This window comes from Camellia sinensis, chromosome 10, assembly GCF_055761805.1.
Source record: "Camellia sinensis isolate YWXY chromosome 10, ASM5576180v1, whole genome shotgun sequence".
In the NCBI taxonomy this organism is placed as follows: Eukaryota; Viridiplantae; Streptophyta; class Magnoliopsida; order Ericales; family Theaceae; genus Camellia; species Camellia sinensis.
In genome coordinates this window covers 43,130,267-43,146,594 of record NC_138970.1, presented here as the reverse complement: position 1 = coordinate 43,146,594, position 16,328 = coordinate 43,130,267, and the positions used below count along the sequence as shown (strand labels likewise).

The following is a 16,328-nucleotide window of genomic DNA, read 5'->3' as shown; positions in this document are numbered from 1 at the left end:
TTACGCATTTTGTCACTACAAGAAATTAGTCTTTTAGGGACTAATATTTAAGGACTAATTGAATTTGGTCACTAAAAATAATCTTTTAGGGACAAATTAAAATATATGATAACTTACTTATAAGATTATAAAAATGACTATTAATATTCTCACTTAATATTTACATAACTTATTGAGACTAATAAATTTGGTTGCTAATATATTATTAACCTTTTTAGAGACTAAATATTTTTGTCATTATCAATTAAAAGCATTTTGTGACCAAATATTTTTATCATTTTAACCATTAAAAAATCGGGACTCACTTCAGCCCTAACAGGATTTGCTAGCAATCAAAAAGTTGCAACTCTCTTTCTCTCTTCAACGAGTTTGCTCTCTCTCTAGTGCTCTAATACAGATTGGAAGCATCCATGGCAGATTTGCTCAATCTTCTTCAATTTTTGGTGCGTTTCTCTCTCTCTCTCTCTCCCCGCATATACACATATATATGATTTACAATATTGATCCGATCATCTCTTTTTCTTTCTCTTTATCATTTTCTACATCGTAATCATCAATCAATGGAAGATTTCATCATCGATTCATTGAAGAAGAATCTCAGTTGTTGATTTACTTCTCTTTCGAGTTCTCTCTCACCTGGTATCGAAAACCCTAGGTCAGTACTCTCTAAACTCTCTCCGTAATCGACCTGTTTATTGTGTTTTCAATTTCTTATTGTGTTTCAATCTGTGTTTTACAGAGACTGAACTTGTTTGTTATCTTAATGCTTGTTGGAATTGAACAATTGTTTACATAGATTGAACTTGTGTGTGTGTGTATATATGTATGTCTAATCTAATGCGTGTTGGAGATGATGAATTGGGGATGCATAAGAGAAAAAGGACACAAGAATATCATCTATTCTCTGATTATTTTTGCCATTTTTGTTATAAATCAATAATGAAATCTACGCCTTAAACAGAATTGCATTATAGTAGATTATTGTGCCAAACAAACTGATCATTTAAGAAATCAGAACCTTACCATCCCAAACAGGGGTCTGAAAATCCTTCAAAACCTTACCATCCCATTGATCCCCTTCCTTTGCCACAGTCCACACAATGACTCTCCCATCCTGTGAAAGCCTAATCCACTGCCATCCCAAACTAGAAAGCCTGCAGGAAGGAGATAATCCATATATTCATAACTACCCTAATCCACCGCCACCGTTCTATACTACTTTTTACCAGCCAGTAATCTAGAAAATCTTCCTGAAGAAATCTATTATGTCTAAGAGTTGAAAGCTTAGCCATTGAGGGGATTGGCAACCAAAGTGTGCTGGTCTTCAAGTTTTCTTGTCCCCAATTGCTTGCGATCCAACCCAAATAAAGTTCGATGAAATTTAGTTATATTGACTCCTGGAAAAAAAAAGAAAAAGAAGTCTTTCTGTTATTTTTTACAATTTCAGTAGGGAATTTTAAAATGTGATCACTTGTAAGTCCAAAAATATGTTGGATTATAGTTACTAATTATTAATACACACTTACAGAGGAATTAGTCCCGTACATGTGCCAATAATTGGAAATCACTCTTAGAAATTGATGAGCTATGTGAGGCTTCTTGCTTTGATGATCTTGTTGTGCTACAGCTTAAATAAATCAAAACTCTTGAATGACAGATTTGGATGAAGCTCCTTTGGCAGTCTTACAAATGAAAACTCATTTTACATTTCTTATTTTTTCTTTGAAAGGGAACAACATATAATAATATAATTTGTTTCCCAAATTTACTTCATTTCAATCTTCTCAGTTTAGCTGGCATCGTTTTTGCTCATTAATGATTCTCCAATTACACGCTCTTTTGTCTCTCTTGTTTTGTTATCTATTTTTCAAGATGAATTTATCTTATATCCTATTTTCATATCTCTATTTCCTTGTGCATTTTGTCCAGGTGTTGAGTGTGGATTTAGATCTTTGGTTATCGTCTATTGGCATCCAACGCCCGTCTCTCCAACATCATCGGACTCTTTCTATATACTATTGAGTGAGGATTCTATGCTTTTGTAGCTTTCTAGCACACTATATACTAGATAAATTTGGCCATTGGATTCATTTTGTCGAACTTTGATCTTTCATGCAATTTATGCTCCTCTAGAATTGAACTCGGTCAAGATTAATATCACAAAAATGGGATAGAAAATCAATAGACAGAAATTTCGGGATAGAGAATCCATGATTGTTCTTTTCTTTTGCCAGAGCCTTGTTACTTCAAACTGGTATTTTGGTGTCCTGTTGAGTTGGAAGTGGAACTCTGGATGGTTGTGGCTGAATCCATGACTATTTTGTTAAAAAAAATTTCTCTTATTTGTTTATTTATTTTTTAAAATCTTAGATGGTGGTCTACATAGTTCTGTTTGTGAATTGGATTCTCTATGCTTGTTCATGAGTACCAAATCCATTTGCTCTTTGCGGCTGATAGTGTACTCCAAAAGTTTTTAGTTGTATTGGAAGAGTCTTTAGCCAAGTTCTGTGTTTATGAATCATTTGAAGCTTTTATGGTTCAATAATTGTTATGATGTATGATCATTTGACCTGTACTGTGTGTTCAAGCTGAATTACCCATTTAGTATTTTATTTGATTGACGAGTTCAACTTCTTCCTCTTACGGCAGGGAGTTATCTAAAGATCGGGAATTCAGTAGAGAAGTGAGCAGCAGTGGCGATGTTTCTTTGTTGAAATCAAAATCAGTATGTTTTTTGTTGTCTAAATTTATTTATTTTTCATTATCTGTATGTACTGCAGCAGGTACTCTTGGTGGTGGGTTACGATCAACGATTTGGTAGAACACCAATTTGGCCGGAAAAGATAATGGGCACCCAGCCAGAGAAATGCTTAGAATTTCTCTTCTACAGGATTTTTTTCTTACAAAGAATCGAAATCTTGTTTTTGATGCTGCTGTTTGAATTAAACAACCAAAAAATAATTTTAATTAAATTTGAAGTCATATTTTCTTCTTTTTTTTAATTTATTTATTTTTATTTATTTTCTGCCTTGATGCATCATCTAATTGCAATATATATATATATATATATAAATATTGTAGGAAAATAAATGAAATTCTGAATCTTTTTAATATACTCCAATGTTGACTTATTTTCAAGTAATGTCACTTTTACATTCATTTTCTGAAACTATCAACAATGAAATGGGCTTTACATTTTTTTTATCATCTATTCAGCCTTTAATGTAATGTTATCCTTTTTCAAAACAATTTGACTAATTTTCTTGCGGATTTTAGGGATCTTCTGGATTTTAGGATGGCCATCAATCCTGGACCCCCCATCATGAGTAGAGAGGAATTTGAAACTCGGAAAGCTGATCTATGGAGGAAGCGTGCAACAGAATCTGTTACTGCAAAGGTACTATCAATAGGCATCATTCCTTATTATCTATTAATAAGGAATCTTTAGTAATTGCTGCAATTTCTTCATTACATTACATACAAGTTAGTAAGATTTTATATTTTCAATAGTACACTATTTTTTTGTGAAACATTTGGAGTAGAACTAGAATAAGACACATGCAACATACTAGAAAATTTGTAGTGGTGGTCGGACCCCAGTACTTCAGGGCTACTGGAAATTCAAGTTGAGCTACGTGCACTTAAAATTCGGCCCCCAAAATCAAGTTTGGGCCCAACTTTGACTCTGCTCAACTGGGCCTCGACGTTAGGGCGAAAAGTGTGAGCTGAAGAGGAAGGCTTTTAATTGACAGTCCAAGTATAATTTGACTCTGTTGAGTTTTCAGAAATTATTTCTGATTTTTTTTTCAAAAAATTACAAATTAATTTGACAAAAATGAAAACTAAAAAAATTAGTTTTGAATTTTCTAAATTTATTTCATACCAAAAAGAGAATATATAGTGTAATTAATCCTAATTTTTATTTATTGAATTGTAATTATATGAGGTTGCAATGGAAACTCATCTATCATCTATTTTTCTCTCCTCCTTCCTTGGTGGGCTCTGTTTATAGATTTTATTTATTGAATTGTAATTATATGAGGTTTTACTTCTGATTTACCATCATAGTGACTACCTTTTGCTCTAGATAGATTTGTCATAGTTATAAATTTAGTGTGTTTGTTATTTAGAACATTTGATTATGATAACGTGTTTGGATTATGATAACCTTATTATGTTGATTCTAGGTGACTCACTTTCTTGTTGTGTTGATTCTTATTATAGCTCACTAATACTTCAAATACACTGAGATAACGTGTTTTTTCATTATTTGTAATTTATTTGATTATGAATGACTTGATTATTTAATGAGGTTATGTTGTGTTGATTCTTATTATTTGATTCTTCTTTTTGAATTTTGGGTTGCAGGGATGTCCAAAGGGTGTCACACCTAAGTACAGCTTGAAGCCTTTTGTGCCAAGCCTATCTGATATAAAGCTTGATATTGATGTTGAGAAAATGTTTTTTTAGATATTTTCTTTGAAGAAACTATTGTATTGTTGCTATTCTTCATTTGAACTGGTACTACTTTGATTTGAATTTGGGAACTTTTAGTTTTAGTTTTAATTTTTGTCAAATTTACTTTCTATATACTCATTATGGTTTGGGAATAGAGTGGGTTTGATATGTGGATGTCAATTTTTTTTTAATATGATTGGATGATATTTAATTTTGTGCATTTTAGCTACGAGATTAAATGATTACAAAATTTAACTTTGATTTTTAGTGACGAAAATGTGTTGTAGAGAAAGTTATGTCTTTTAGCGACCAAATATCATAGTCGTTAAAAGTGTTATTATTTTATTTTTTGCGACCAAATTGGGACATTTTATGACGAAGTATTAGCGACCAAATGTTTAGTCTTGTAAAATCAAATATTTTGTGACAATATAAAATTGGTCACTAATTGTCATTTTTGGGGACATTTTCAAAAATTGGTCGCTAAAGACTTTTCTAGACGCACTTTTAGTGACTTTTTTAGTGACGAAATTAATTTTGTCACAAAAATCATTTAGAGACTAAAATAATAGTTTTAGGGACCAAAATAATTGGTCGCCAAAAGTCTAATATGTTGTAGTGTGTGATTGATATTATAAAATTTTGTAAAAAAATTAAATATTTTTGCGGTAGGGTGCATACATACAATTTTCCAATTTTGTAGCATATGTTATTAATGTGGAAAATGAAAGAGTAAAATTAAGGGAAAATTACAATTAAGTTGACTTTTCATAAAAAAATTATATATTCATAGAAAAGTTTGATATTTTAAGGGTTTATTACACTTTCTACCTTAAAATTATCGCTAAATTGAGTCTATTAAGGCCTTAAAGTATATGAATCAAAACTTATTTAGTCCTTAAACAATCAATTGAATTTATTAAGTCCTTAAAATATTTAATTCAAATATATTTAGTCCCTAAAAAGGTTATAAAATTAAAATATATTTTTGTAAGTATTATAAATTAGTAAAAGACCTTACCTAATTAAATTTTTATTACAAAAAAATCTTAAAATTTTATTTTATCTTTAAAACGTGTTTTATTTTATTATGTAATTAAATTAGTATTAGAGTTTGATTTCTCAATTTTATCAGTAAAATTATATGAATATTAGATATACTAAAGAAGTAGAGTTGGATAATTTAAATAATAACATTTCGCCACAAATAATAATGCAAAAATAATATATTAATTCAATTAGAAAAAGAATTTAGCGAAAAAATTAAAAACAATCAGTTAGAAATTATAAACAAAATCTGACAGATAATACTAGATAAAGGCAAGCACGTCGCCACTTTAGAAGATAGATAATAAAATACTATAGATAATTACACTTACCCTTATAAAAGAAATTCACCATAAGAGTTAACGCTCACTTTTCAAAAACATAATAAAAATTTAAGATTTTTTTGAAATAAAATTTTAACTAGATAGTGTCTTTTACTAATTTATAATACTTATAGGCTTATATTTTATTTTTGTAATCCTTTCAAGGACTGAATAAGTTTGATTTAAATACTTTAGAGACTTAATATATTTAATCGATAGTTTAGGGATTAAATGGACTTTAATTTATATACTTTAGAGATTTAATAGACTCAATCAATAGTTTAGGGACTAAATAGATAATTTGACAATAATTGAGGGGTCTAAAGTGTAATAAACCCATATTTTAATTATTAAAATTTATAAAATATACCACTGATTTGTAATATATTTTTAGAAATTTCAACTGAATTGAAATTTCTCCTGAAATTAATACAATTAGAATTACAAATTGTTAATTCATATAAGAGACAAATCACAAGACTATCAATATAATTTGTCCAATAATTAATAAAAAAAAAAATTAGAAATGGATGGGATGAAGAAATTACTACTCTTTTTTAAAAAAAAAAAAATAGATTTCCCTCAATAGCCATCTCCAAAAATTTGTTTGTAGATCTAGTAATTGTTTGCTTCAATAATTCCAAAGTGACTACAATATTTTTATTTTTTTGGGTGGACGCCATGTTAGAGAAAAACCAAAGGGAGAAAAAAGCTTTACCCCAGTCAGAGTTATCTTCATCTTCAGATCCGAGTAAAGGATTTGACACTGCGCTTGTTTGTTGGGAATTAACTCCGAGGCTCCCACTGTCCCATGGTGGGCCTAACTGTTGTTGATCATACGATGGAACAGCTGCAGGACTTCGTTGGAAATTAACTCCGAGGCTCCAACGACGAAAGAGGGCTCCCACGACGGCGATGATATTGAAACACATGATTTATTATTTTCTCTGATTAAACTGATGGTTAGTTTTATTATTTATATCCCAACATAAATTGGTACTACTATGTCAAACAAAAACAAATAAAAATAATTAGTATACCTCTTGTAAAAAAAAAAAAAAAAAAAAAATACTTGCAGAAATTACTTTGCTTGAATATGGGTCGGCACAAAATGCAAGCAAATCCAGCTCTTCAAAGGGGAAGACTAAAATAGCCTTAATATGCTCCAGACTCTAAATTCAAAACATTTCACTTTTGAAGATATAGATCAACAGAAAGAGGCTATTCACTTTCTTCTCTACTGTTAGAATTTACCATCACCTACCACCAATTTACCATCACCTACCACCACCTACTCCTCACATACTCCTCACCTACTACACTCACCCTCTCCTATATAATGAGCCACTCACCATTTGTAATAAAAATCAATACATATATCAATATATCAATCAATAATACATCATTTTTTAACATGGTATCAGAGCAAGGTTAAGAGTTTAGTATTTTTTTTTTTTCGCGTCACCGGCGGGCGGCAACCTCGCCTTGGCCGCCCGCCGGACCTCAACCTAGTCCGCTAAAAGTTTCTACACATACCTTGAAATTTCTTCGAGTCCACCGCCTTCACGCCCAACTCCTTCGAGTCGCTGTCCTTGACTCACCCAGTCAACCCATCACCACCAATTTTCTTCCTTGAAGCTTCCTCTGTTTTCGCCCCTAATATTTTTTTTTGTTGAGCACCGATTCGAGGTTCAGCAACTTCTAGAGTTGTCTCACTCTCTGTACTCTCTTTACTGATTTGCTAACTTCTTCGAGTTTATGTAGCATCAAATCCGTAGGCAGTATACTGCTGTGCTCAACTGAAGCATAACGTGGGGAACCCACGATCTTCCAACTTTTGGATGGTGATCTGAACACAGCTGGATCCTTAGCAGAAGGTCCAACGCGGACCATACTTTCCCCTTCACCAATTTGAGCAGCAGATCTCCGAGTTCTACCAACATCTTGTATGACCTTGGAAGCTTCAGTCACAATGATCTTCCTCAGAAGCCCAGGGTTATAAACCCCTTGCACCTGCAACTCATCTACAGGTGCAACTTTCCCATGTGCTATACTTTCAACTCTAACGGTGTGGATTCCATAAGTTGACTGCAAGCACCCTTGTTCAATGCTAACATCGATCACCTGCGACAGGAGTAATTACAATAGAAAAGCATGTACTCTCTTTCTCTCTTTCTCTCTCATAGTTGAGCAGAAGAAGAGAAATGGCGGATGACTTGGTGATGGCCTTGGAGGAACTTCGTCAACTTCAAAGCATTGCAAAGAGGCCCCGTGTTGTCTCTCTCATTTCCTCTGAAATTCGCAACTTGGAAAAGCTGTCAAAAGAGGCTGCCTCTACAGTGACCTCTCAAGCACAAACTCCAAGCCCAACACCAACTCCAATTCCTACAGCAAAAGTCCCAGAGCTGCCCCAGCACGTGTGGGATGCAAAGAACATGATGTGTGCTGCTGACCCACACCACCCCACTTTCTTTTTATTATTTTATTTCATCTTTCACTTCACGCTTTACACAACACTTCCTGAGCATCTCTCTCTAATTTTTCAAACCCATTTTCCTTTTCTTCTTTTATTTCTTTCTTCTTTCTCTTCATCCACCTATCCACCAACTTTTGTCCCCCTCTTTTCTTTTCTTTTATTTTATTTAAACACAATGCCTCTCACATCTTTTCATCCACCGCCCACATCCCTCACTTTCTTTAATATATATATTTTTTTATTATAATATATTTTTCCTATCCCTACTTTTATTTTATTTTATTTTATTTGTTTCTATCTTTTGTATAATAATGAAACATTGATAAAAAAAAAAAAAAAAAAAAACATTCACAACCGTCTCGGTTTTCATTCCACAAACTTATCATTTTTGTTATGCCGGGATCAACCCCGATCCCAATTTTACACAAAAAAAAAAAAAAAAAAAACAACAACAACAACACAACAAAAACAACAAATACAAACACACAACCACACCCACAGTGGGATTTTTCTTCTCTACTCCGTCGCCGGTCTTTTCTTCTTGCCTCCGTCCTGGGCGGCCCTTGACGGTGTTGCCTCCGTGTTTCCCACTCCACTGGGCACGATCACTCCACCTTGCTCCTCCACTGCAGCATATGGCGGGCCTCCAAATCGGAACATAACGGTGGCCTTCCGCTTCAGCTCCTTGTTTTTTGCCTTTAGCACACTTATCTCTGCTCGCGCATCCTTATACATGCGTTGGAGCAGAGCCAGCTGGGAGTTTAACTGTTGCACTTCATTTGTCCTGCTCTGCAGCCGGTGCGACAAGTTTGTGACCGCCGTCATGGTTTCCACACATGACTTCAGAGTATACTGATTGGCCTCAATATCAGTTTGCACCGCCATTTTTTGCTCCACCGACCGCATCGGAAAGTTCAAAGGAGCAAACCCAGAAGTGTTTGGTTGGGGTTCACTGGCCACCGCACCAGTTATTTCTCTTGTGGACTCGTTCAGTTCTGGAAAGAGCGTAAGCAGACCACGAGAAGAGGAGGCCATGTTCTGGGTAGCTGGACGGGAAGAAGAGGCCATGTTTTGGTTGCAGAGTGTTTACAGAGTGTTACCAGTGTATCTCTCTCAGCCCACGAAGAGTTTTTCAGAGGTTTCAGACTGGTTTGATTTCCACATGTTCTCTCAGCCACCGCCTTCATTTATATAGTACATGACGAAGAGGCCGACACGCGCACTGTCGATCACGTGCATCGCCGCGTGTCTGGCGCGCCTTTTGATGGCACGTCTTTTTATGGATTGGGCACGCCTTTTGATGGCACGCCTTTTGATGGATTGGGCACGCCTTTTGATGGCACGCCTTTTGAAAGATTGGGCACACCTTTTGAGGGTGCGACTTTTTAAAGGGTCCGACAAGACTCTGTAAACTGTCCCGACATTGATTCCGGTTAGCTCCTTCATGGGTCCGACAAGACTCTGTAAACTGTCCCGACATTGATTCCGGTTAGCTCTTTTATGGGTCCGACAAGACTCTGTAAACTGTCCCGACATTGATTCCGGTTAGTTTCTACAAGGGTCCAGCAAGACTCCGTAAACTGTCACCACAACTGTCACAACATTGTCTGCTACAACGGTCCGACATGACCCCATAAACTGTCTTCTCCAACGGTCCGACATGACCCCGTAAACTGTTCTGCTACAACGGTCCGACATGACCCCATAAACTGTCTTCTACATCGGTCTGACACCGCCATACAGTGTCCTCTACAACGTTATGCCACCCCCATACAGTGTCCTCTACAACGTTATGACACCCCCATACAGTGTCCTCTACAACGTTATGACACCACCATTCAGTGTCTTCACCAATGGTCTGACACGACCATACAGTGTCTCCTATCCTTTTTTATTTTTATGTATTTTCTTGTTTTGTTCCTCTCTTCAAACTCAAGTTGGTTAGTTTCTATCCTCCTTGAGTTTGCGGGGGGCTGTTAGAATTTACCATCACCTACCACCAATTTACCATCACCTACCACCACCTACTCCTCACCTACTCCTCACCTACTACACTCACCCTTTCCTATATAATGAGCCACTCACCATTTGTAATAAAAATCAATACATATATCAATATATCAATCAATAATACATCATTTTTTAACATCTACCTTTCTTTCTTTGTTTTTTTTTTTTTTTTTGGTTCTTCTTGCATGGGGAGAAAGATCTCGTAATATATAAGGGGAAAAAGATACTATTGCCAATTAGTAAAGGACAAAATTTCATCGAAATGATCATGTTTATTTTTATTTATATTTTAATTATTTTTTTAAATTTTTTATTGTCCTTAATAAAGATGTATCTAAAAAATAAAATAAATTGACTAAAAACATATTTTAAAAAATTTATATAAGAAATAAAAAAAAATATGTATGTATTTTTATTTGGATTTTCATTTGTTTTTTTTAATTTTTTTTTTTTTTTTCGATGTATCTAATCTTGATTACCTAAAAAGTAAAAGAATGACTAATATATATATAAATTCAATAAGGACAAACAAAAATATATCTAAAAATATTTTTTGAAAATTGTAACCAAACAAAAACCGTAAAAAGAGATGTCAAATGCTTTTTGGCTAATTAAAAAGAGACGACAAATGCTTCCTGGGTGATTTTTTTTAAGTATATGATAGGATAATGCTATGGTACATGTGAAAGTTATATTATTTGTGAGTTTGATTATCACAAATGCCATAACTTAATAATATAAGATTCAATTTTTTTTTAAAAAAATAATTATAATCAAATATCACATGAGATATAATTAAACAATTTTTGAATCATAATCAACATTACAATGTGTCATAACAAATAAGTCATAAAATTCGGAGTCAATGTACTTATTTTAATGTCACTCAATCATTAGGTTTACTTACATATACTTAAATCAGAACAAAGACAAAATTATAGTTGTTGAAAGATAGGAAAGGACTTCATTTTGGTGATAAGCAAAGAATAATTTTTCGTCCTTATGACTCACAATTTTTAATTGTTGATACTAAAATCACATTAAATCCCATACAAATTTTACTATTGCTATATCTATTAAACACGTGAAATCATTATAGTATTCTATTTCAACCTACCAACTTTGTTATCAATCACCTAGTTGTAAAGTTGACTTTTTAATCATAATTGTGTGCTCACCTTGGCACATGCCAATTTTTGTATCAGGAAAAAAAAAAATATCAATAAATTACTCGTAAACTTGACTTTTTAATCTTAATTGTGTACTCACCTTAGTACATGCCATCTTTTGTATCAAGAAAAAAAAATATATATATATATATATATATGATCCTTGTATACACTCCGTCTTCAGTCAACTCTTTTGGAGAATAGTATTAGCCAACTTTAAGGTAATGACAAAACTATGATTGTGAAGGTAATTATAATTTCACACACTTACCTTTAATACACACTACTGAATATCTTTTCACTATATATATAAAAAAATTAGAACACGTCACTTTATTTTAGTAATATCTTCATTTTCAATTTAAAAATCTTAATTTTTATGCCATTCACTCACCTCTACTTCGTCGCAGTTACCGTCACTCTCAACATTCCATTCCAACCACCGTTGCCACTCTCAACTTTATCATAGACCTCCATAGTGAATCTAGAAAGTGGGTGGTTCGCATCGAGGACTTGTGGAAGTATATGGTTCATGGGAGAAGATGGTAGCAAGCGGAGGGGAGAAGAGGCGATGGGAAGAGATATTGGAGGAAAGAGGTGACGTTAGCGATAAACGATGGTTGTGGTGTTTTAGAATTAGGATTTAGGTGGAAAACAATAAAGGTGTTATGATATTTTTGTTCAATGACAAAATTACATTAAGAAAAAAATTATTAAGTGTGGGAATTTAAAATAATATGTGTTTGGAAACAGAATTATCCTGATTGTTAGAAGAAAATAAAAATTTACACCCTCTGGACATTGTATTGTGGTTCTCCACAATTCCCACTTTGATTTTTGATAAATTACATCATTCATCTTCGTAAATTTAAAATATACTCCCTCCGTCCCAAAATATTAATCCCTCTTCAAAAATCAAGTACAAAAATAATATAAATTTTTTATTTTGCCCTTCTTTTAAATTAATAAACAAAATAAAAAGTACAATTATAACATTGGTATTCCCAAAAAATGTACTATCAAAAGGGTAATTTTGGAAAATCAACTTTTTTAAAGTACAATAATTGTACTACCAAAAAAAGTTAGATTTTCCAAAATGGACCATTATTTTGAGACAGAGGGAGTATATATTTTGGGCCTCAAAATTTTATTTTTATCAATTTTAACACCATTTTTATTTTTGTTTCGAAATAGTTACCCATCATTACTATCTTTGTAAATTTAGCAGGCAAAATATTTATTAAAATTTTAATAATTTTAACACCGTTTTTATTTTTGCTTCAAAATGATTAGCATTTCAAATGAAAAAAATGTTCAACTCACGTGAACAACCCCTTTTAAGGTAGATTATTAATATATCTTATTTTTGGGATTTATTACCCATTAAGTCCTATTGATTAATTTATCAAATGATGATAAATTTATTAGTCTCTCTTGCTTTTGTAAATAAATTTATCAATCAAGTCCTATAAGTAAACAAGTCTAATTAATAAAACTGATTGACAAGTACCCTAATATTTTACCAAAAGTGCCTATACTTTCAGTCAACTTTCACTTGGGGCCAATTCAGGTAGAGAGGGAAGTCTAACTTTAATGGTGTGTAAATGTATTCCATATCTTTATTATCAAGAGATAACTTTATTTGTTGAGGAAAAAATATATTGAAAAAAAAAAGCAACAGTAATATTAGAAATCTCAAACGAATTATTATATATTCGACGCTGTAACGCTCCAAAAATAATATAACAATTCAACAGTAAAGACTAATACAAAATGACATAAACAGAGTATTAGGCTTTCATTAATCAGAGTCAATTTACAAAAGGAGCACATGCATTACGCATTCATAAGCTCTACCTTGAATCTATAACATGTGGCACCAAACTAAATGATCAATGAAATAAATGCCCTACGGGTTTAGAACTTTCGAAAACGATACTTAGTTACAACAAAACGAGTTAGAGGCTCAATACAAATAAAGCCCTAGGCTTATGCAAAAGTAAATGCAAAAATAAACAAAAGTGAGCTCTCAGCTCTACAATCCTCCCAAGCTAGGTCCTTAGCGAAGACATGTCACCAGAACCTGAAAATGGTTTCCCAAGAATGGTGAGTCAAAGCCCAGTAGAGACAATGTATCACAATATATGAATCTTAATAAAGATATTAGTAATATACACGTGTTCAATGTCCAGTGACAAAATCATTTACAACTTTTTTTTTCAAACCATGTTATACCAAATTTACATTCCAACTCATTCTATCTCGTTTCATTAGATATGCCCAATTCATTTAATTAATCAAACAGAGGATACACCTCACAGGTCTCCAACTAACATAATTATCATACAAATACATTCACTTGCCATTTTATGAAAATTTCATCTGCGGGAATCAGCATCTATGTATATGCGTGGTTTTCGGGACTTTCACCCTGGACACACAAACCAACTTAATTTAATGAAGTCCATCCATTTTCTCCTCTCAAACATAGAGTACATCCCCTTTCTCCTCTCACATATCATACATATACAATGTATACATATCATAATAATATTTAATGATGATGACAATCAAGAAATTAGTTTCAATTTGCCTAATCCTTATGCAATTGCTACAACAATCATGATGATCCTCCACCGATTGCCCAAAACAGATATTTCTAAACAGATATACAATCTTTACAACCGATAAATTATCCAAAATTTCCATAAGTATGAGATAATGCATATCTAATTCCACTATTTACATAAACACCCCATCCAATTTCATATTCTCAATACCAATTTCATTATTTACACAAAATAATTATTCAAGACATTTTAGGGCAAAAATACCCTCTTCTTTTCAAAACTGACCCCAACCACCAAATCATCTATTTTATAACAACACAAGTTCATATTCATTCTCATGACCATTCCCAACACATTCTTTTAAAAACCCTTTTTTTGAATTTAAACCCCAAGCCCTAGGTTTGTTCAAAATCACCTCAAGTTTCAATATTTCTTACACATCAATCAATAACGTAAGTTTTAACTTATAGAAGAGCGTAGAAAGTCCCTACCTCAAGCTTAGATGACCAAAGCAACAATGGAAGAACTTCAAGGACGCCGAAACTAACTTCTATTCAGATCAAAACGAATCTCTTGAGACGCTCTACCTTTTTAACAAATAGAGTAGGGTGTAAAAACCACTAAATCTAGGTGAAAAAGTAGAAAGAGAGTGAGTTTTAGAGGGAGGAGCTCTAGATTTAGGGTTTTGGTGGAAAAAGATATGAAAAAGTGATGTGAAAATGTGCTGTTGCAAACTGATATACGCACAGTCCGCTCCAGCGCAAGAGTTGACGCTTAAGCGTCAAACACAATAAGTTGTTCCACTTGAGCGCAAGAAATAACCGCTTGAGCAGAATACACACATCTAGTAGTTTTGCAGACAGAAGAACATCGCACGAGCGCAAGAATGGCCGCTCGAGCGTAAAATACACTCTCCTAGTAGTTTTGCAGACCTGCAAAAGTACCGAGAGTTTGCAAAGCCCGCTCGAGCACAAGAAATGCCGCTCGAGCGGAAGAGCAAAATTTTGAGCAACAAGAGTTGGGAAAACAAATAACCAACCTGTTTCAAACACAGCCACAACAATCCCAAGGGCATCACTACTACAAAAATAGTTAAAGATCACACTTTGAGAAAAAAAAATATCTCACTTTTATTGGAAGTGTGATACAAAAAATTAGATTGATATTTTTATCACACTTAATTTGATTGAGTGTGATGATATTTATTTTTTATGTGACTTTACAATTAAGTGTGATTATATATATATTTTTTAATCACACCTTCTAATTAAAGTGTGATTATATATACACTACTACTTTTTAATCACACTTTTTAAATAAATGTGATTATAAATATATTTTTTAATCACACATTCTAATTAAAGTGTGATTGTTTATATATTTTTTAATCACACGTTCTAATTAAAGTGTGATTATATATACACTACTACTTTTTAATCACACTTTTTAAATAAGTGTGATTATAAATATATTTTTTAATCACACATTCTAATTAAAGTGTGATTATATATTAGAAAGTGTGATTATATATACACTACTACTTTTTAATCACACTTTTTAAATAAGTGTAATTATAAATATATTTTTTAATCACACATTGTAATCAAAGTGTGATTATTTATATATTTTTTAATCACGCCTTCTAATTAAAGTGTGATTATATATACATTACTACTTTTTAGTCACACTTTTTAAATGAGTGTGATTATATATATTTTTTAATCACACTTTCTAATTAAAGTGTGATTATTTATATATTTTTTAATCACATCTTATAATTAAAGTGTGATTATATATATATTACTACTTTTTAATCACACTCCCTAAATAGGTGTGATTGTATAAAATATTCCAATTTGATTTTTATATAAAATATACAATTCCCAAATTTGCGCCTCTATTCTACACCCATGAATGACAGAGGACGACTCTTTCCATCCCGAACAAGGTTGAATTTCACAAACACACAGGTCTCTTCTCCTCACTACAACAAAACTGGGTTTTCACGGATTCACATTAACGACATACAGTAAATGCAAGCTGTGATAAATAAAAATATCTCACTTTTAATGGAAGTGTGATTAAAAAAAAAGGGCAAATTACACTAACGGTCCCTATAGTTTGGGACTCGTGTCACTTTAGTCATTGACTTTTCAATTTAGGCACATTTGACCCTGAATTTTGAATCTTGTTTCAAATAAGGACAATTGAAGATACCATTGTTTAATTTCAAGGGCAAAATCATCAATTTAATAAAATATAAACTAATTTGACA

General features: G+C 32.7%; 1 long non-coding RNA gene across 1 annotated transcript; it reads left to right on the top strand.

Moving 5' to 3' along the window:
• Nucleotides 1-285: 285 nt before the first annotated feature.
• Nucleotides 286-4,612, top strand: LOC114296461 (uncharacterized). The gene is made up of 6 exons (XR_014341964.1): nt 286-443; nt 568-655; nt 1,930-2,022; nt 2,650-2,725; nt 3,277-3,397; nt 4,369-4,612. It is a non-coding gene; the product is annotated as an uncharacterized LOC114296461 (long non-coding RNA).
• The last annotated feature ends 11,716 nt before the right edge of the window (nt 4,613-16,328 follow it).